The following is a 5349-nucleotide window of genomic DNA, read 5'->3' as shown; positions in this document are numbered from 1 at the left end:
GAATCTGTACATCTAAGTTTGAGTTTCCATTCGCCGGTCACATGAAACGTAACTAAAAACACATGTTTCTATTGAAATGTGTTAAGATGCATTTGTGCCTATAAACTTCTGCTTTTACGCCTCCAGGCAAGTGATTTGCACTTTTGTCCTTCAGCACAAAATGTGTGTCATGACAGAGCTTTTATTTTGAAACTCAATCCCGTGGGGATCAGAAATTCCCAGCATTCCTGTGACACAGCTGATCCTTCACTGTAGTCTCTGAATGGGTTTTACAAGTCAGTTTAGGTTGACACAAGATAATCTGAGGCAGGTTCAAAACAATTATCTAAACTGTTTAATCCAGACTCCTTTAAAAGACAGGCAATAAATTTAACTGCTGTTTACACTAAGTCATTGGCTGTTATGTGGGCTGAGTTAACCTGCTGTGGTTAATCTGACTGGTGACATAGTTTTTTCAATCTTTAACAGCCACTTTTAGTTATTGTCAGCATGAAATTTTATAACTTTTCCCTGCTCTATCTCCCTCTTTTGAGAAAAAGAGGGAGTGACTAAAGGACTACTGAACTGATTGCATAACACAAGCAGAATCTGAATCTGAACTAATTTTATTTAACTACATTGTTTCAACAACAGTTTGGCCGACTATACACTGAGGTGAAAAGGTGCCCTAACTAAGTTAGGCCGTCTTAAGAGATTAGCAGGTTCTCAGCTGACTTTACCAAGGTGTCAGACCTTAATGAGCTTTAGGTGGTTAAAGATTATTCAGAGCCGTTGTAAGGAAAATCCTGGTGAGTCAAATGTCAAAACATCTTACAGAAGGTGCATCCAAAGTGTGACCCTGGCACCATTCGTGAACCTCTGACTGATTTCATAATCTGGCTGATGGACATTGTTTTTATCTTTTCGGTCAACATTTTCACAAATAAATAAGATATTGTTGAAACAAAAAAATGTCAGGGACGTAATTTCATTTTCTGATTTGTTAACCAGGTTTCTGCATGTTTATTAACTTTGCACACCACATTTATCATTTATTTACGTCTGTAAATAAATGACTTTTAACAAAAGAAACACATTCAACGAATACACCATCAACTATCAAATAATTAGGAAATTTAAACTTGTAAGTGCATATAGAAATGATTCTTATCCAGACTGATTCTAAAATCAAAAATTTTATTTATTATGTCACAAATTCATTTATTTTTAAAAATTTAACGTTTTGTCAGTTCTGTGAGTATCACCAAAACCTAAAAGAAGAGATTTCATGGTCTAGTTCTGAGGATTACCTCCTTTATTCTAAAGTGTTTGCATACTTTAGTAAAAAAAGAAAAAAACACTCCTTGAATTCTAGGATTTTAATTAATTTGGACACAGGACCAGTTTAGACATTATTTAAATCTGATTTCAATAGTTTCAAAAAATATGCAACAGATTTTTTTGGCAAACAAAGATTGAGGCAAAAGAAAGAAAAACATTGTTACTTGGACAATAGAGTCAAACTATTTAGATAGTCAAACTAAAGCACCTTGTAGAACCATATTCCTTGTTCTTGTTGTCTGGAAGAATTTGGCAGTATCACATAACTATGGAGGAAAGTTCTTTAAAGCTTTGCTTTGGTTCATTCATTCATTCTGGACGACTCTTTTAAATTCCCACCACAATGTATGAACTGAATTAAGGTCTGACCTTTGAATGAGATTCTAACACTTTGATTCCTTCATTTATTTAGCCATAATGTTGTTGATGTGTTGCAGAGTAGGGGTCCTTTTACGATTATAACTCAGCACTGTTGCCTTGCAGCAAGAAGGTCCTGGGTTCAAATCCCTGCCTGGGGTCTTTCTGCACAGATTTTGCATGTTCTCCCTGTGGATGCATGGGTTCTCTCCAGGTACTCCGGCTTCCTCTCACAGTCCAATGTTAGGGCTGGTAGGTGAATTGTGGGGCACAGTTGTTTATTGACTGGTGATCTGTTCAGGGTGTTCCCAATAACCATGGGAGATAAGCAGAAGCCCCCCTGCAGTCCTGGGACAGATGATGGCTGGATGAAACTTTAAAGCATTTGGCTTCTATGAACTGTTTAGTTAAATGCATAGAATCAGGAAGTTTACTGGTTGAGGGAAGAATTGCTTCAGAAGCTAAAGTGAAAACATTTTTAACAAGTTGTTAATCTTCAACAGATCTTAAAATTGAGCAACTTTCTGTTCTTGGAACAGGGTTAGAGTCTTAAACAAACATGTAAAATGCCTTACAAAAGAATTCATAACCCTTGGACTCCATTTTGTGTCATTATGACCAAAAACATTGAAGTATTTAATTAGGATTTTATGTGACTGACCAACCCAAAGCAGTGCAAAACTTAGAAGTGAAAGGAAATTATACATTTTTTTTTCAAAATGTATTTTAAACAAAACTGAAAAGCTTGGCAGGATTTTCTATTTAGCTTATTCCTGCTGATAAAGCAGGAGCAAAACAGATGGTGAAAGTTAATGGGCAGATAGCTGGTGCTAATCCTGGAAAAAAAACTATTAGAAGCTGTAAAAGACTTGAGATTGAGGTGGAGGTTCACCTTCCAGCAGAACAACACCCTCATGCCAGAGCTACAATGGAATAGTTCATTTCAAAACATATTCATGTGCTAGAATGGTCTAGTCAAAGTCCAGACATGGATCCAAATGAGAATCTGTGGCAAAACCTGAATACTGATGCTGATAGATGCTCTCTATACAATCTGATAGAGTTTAAGCCATATTTAAAAGAACACAGGCCAAATTTCCATCTCTAGATGAGAATGGCTGGAACATTATTGAGTCTGGAGTGGGAGGGAGGGTACTCACCTTTCAGATTTCTTGTTGTAATAACAATAATACATTCCATTGTTTTGGTCTATGAAATAAAAATACATCACAGGTTTATGTTTGGATTCTTGTTGATGCGGGAACATTTGCTTCTGAATCTGAAACTGCTAACATCTGAAACAAAATTTGTTGTCTAAGAATAGTAATCCCATTTTTAATTTCGAAAAACAAAACCCATGCATGACACGTTAAAACTTTTTCTTCCAATCTTCCACCTTCAAAGACTTTTTGCCTCGTAACAGCTGAGGGGAGCTGGCCTCATTTAAAACAGACCCTGTTTCTCTAGTTCCTGTTTTTCTTTACACAACTGTCAGTGTTGCAAAAGGCCTTTTGTTGTGCAGTACCCACAGTTGCCATTAGGTGTCACTAAAAACAATAAATGCCTCCACAATTTCCCTGTTTGTTTTATATCAATCATCAGATTATAGATTTTAACCTGATGATTAATCTATGCGTTTTGTATTAACAAAACACATAGATTCCCACCTGAACCCGTAACAATGGATTCAAATTATTGTCAGGCTTTATTTCACGTTTTAAAGTTCGGAGTTTACAGCCAAACAGCAGCAGCCTTTGAATGCACCCACCATGCTGATCGTGGCTGTTTTTAAAGACATTCCTGTCACGTTGCTGCTGTTAGCTGAGCTTTGGTGGAAGGGAGGTGACACTGATCCCAGCCAGAGCTGCTTACAGCTGACTTATTTCCCACACATCCAAGAAGAGCAGTGAAGGATCATGTAACACAGACAGAAACTAAGCAGGTGTGGCACTCAGATTGTCCAGATCCATAAGTAGTGATTATAACACCTTAGAATAGGTAGCGTGTGTCCAAATCCAAAGATTATGTTGGTGAGGTCCTGTCTGAAGAAAACTAATCACACTTACAAATCAAGAAGCTTCAAGTGCCCTGGACTGATCAAAGACACTTCTCTGGAAGAAAACTTGAGATGAACTAGATGCTAGTTTAGTTAGCAAAGCTGGTTTATTAGGATGAGTGTATCAATGAATCCACCTTGCTTCCAAGTCCATAAATAAATAGAATAAAAATTTAATTTTATTAACTTCTTTCAACATAGAAAATATTCAACTTTGCATTTTGGTGACCCTTCTGGGCCACCGTAACTATCACAGTTTTTACCTACCAATACAAAAGCATGTGAGGGCAGTCGCATACCCCTACAGATGATTGCTTGAATCTAAGCATATTTCCACATTGCCACCACAAACTTCAATATGTGTTATTAGATTTTAGGCATGGCATCAAGAACATTTCTAAAATTTTGCTGAATCCATCCATGATGAACACAGAATTGTGAAGTGGAAGGAAAGATTTTGTGGTGTTTTCTGTCCCCTGAATCATGTAGAGCCACATTGCTGAAGTTACAACTGCAAGTCCTTTGGGGTTTGAGTCTGACAACATTGTCCTAGAGACTGACATTTTCAATGTCCCCCATTCTTCTTTGCAACATAGTTCAAGCTCAGTTAGAGCAGACAAAGAGGATTTACGAACAGCAATTTTCAAATATCGCCACACATTCTCAATTAGACTTTAGGATTTCTTATGTCAGTCTTTCAATTCCTCCATTTTCTCTCTCATATCCACAATTTTTGTCTAGAGGGGAATAGGTCAATGAAGGAAGCCCAGACATCCCTTCTGTAGTGACATCCTCCAACTTCCATGGTGTTTCCACCTGATATGTCCCATCTGATTCTGTATCAGATGGGACATATAATCCCTCCAGAGAGTTCTAAGTCTTCTCCAGGGTTTTGCTTAGTGCAATGTGCCAAGAAAACCTCCAAAGGAAGAGATGCCTGAACCACCTCAACCAACCCCTTTTGATGCAGAGAAGCAGCTGCTCTCTACTTTGAGCTCCAACTGGATAACAGAACTCCTTTCCATATCTAAGGCTGAGTCCAGTCAAACTACAGAGGAAATTCAATTCAGATGCTTGAATTTAGGATCTCATTCTTTTGGTTATGATCCATATCTCAAGACCATAGGTGGGTGTCAGAACATAGACAGGTAAATCACAAGCTTTGCTTCTGGAATCAGCTCTTTGTTCAGCACAACTGTCTGGAGCATTGGCTGAAATTCTGCAGTTGAAGCCACAAATAATGGGATTTGAAAAAAAAATAGATGAGTATCTAATAAAATGTCAAATATAATTTCTTAAGCTTCTTCTAATTTTCTTTTATGAACATATACATATTGTCAAAAGTATTTGCTCGGCCTTTGCACTCATGTCAACTTTAGTGGCACCCTGTTGTTAATTTGAAGGCTTTAAGAACTTTTCAGGACCTGCTTCCCAGGTGTAGAAGTGTAATTGTATCAGTTTTATACTATTCCTCCAGAATCACATTTGTCATTTTAGACACTAATAATTTACCAAAAGGCCTGACACTCCAATTCAGCTCAGAGATGTTGAAGTTAGTCAATTTCTTCCAAACCAAACTCACCCATCCATGTCTTTGTTGACCTTCCCCTGTGCCC

Source organism: Poecilia mexicana, unplaced genomic scaffold (assembly GCF_051168715.1).
Source record: "Poecilia mexicana isolate PSO_F unplaced genomic scaffold, ASM5116871v1 scaffold_20, whole genome shotgun sequence".
Taxonomy (NCBI): domain Eukaryota; kingdom Metazoa; phylum Chordata; class Actinopteri; order Cyprinodontiformes; family Poeciliidae; genus Poecilia; species Poecilia mexicana.
The sequence above is the reverse complement of the archived record's forward strand: the minus strand, read 5'-3'. Positions refer to the sequence as shown.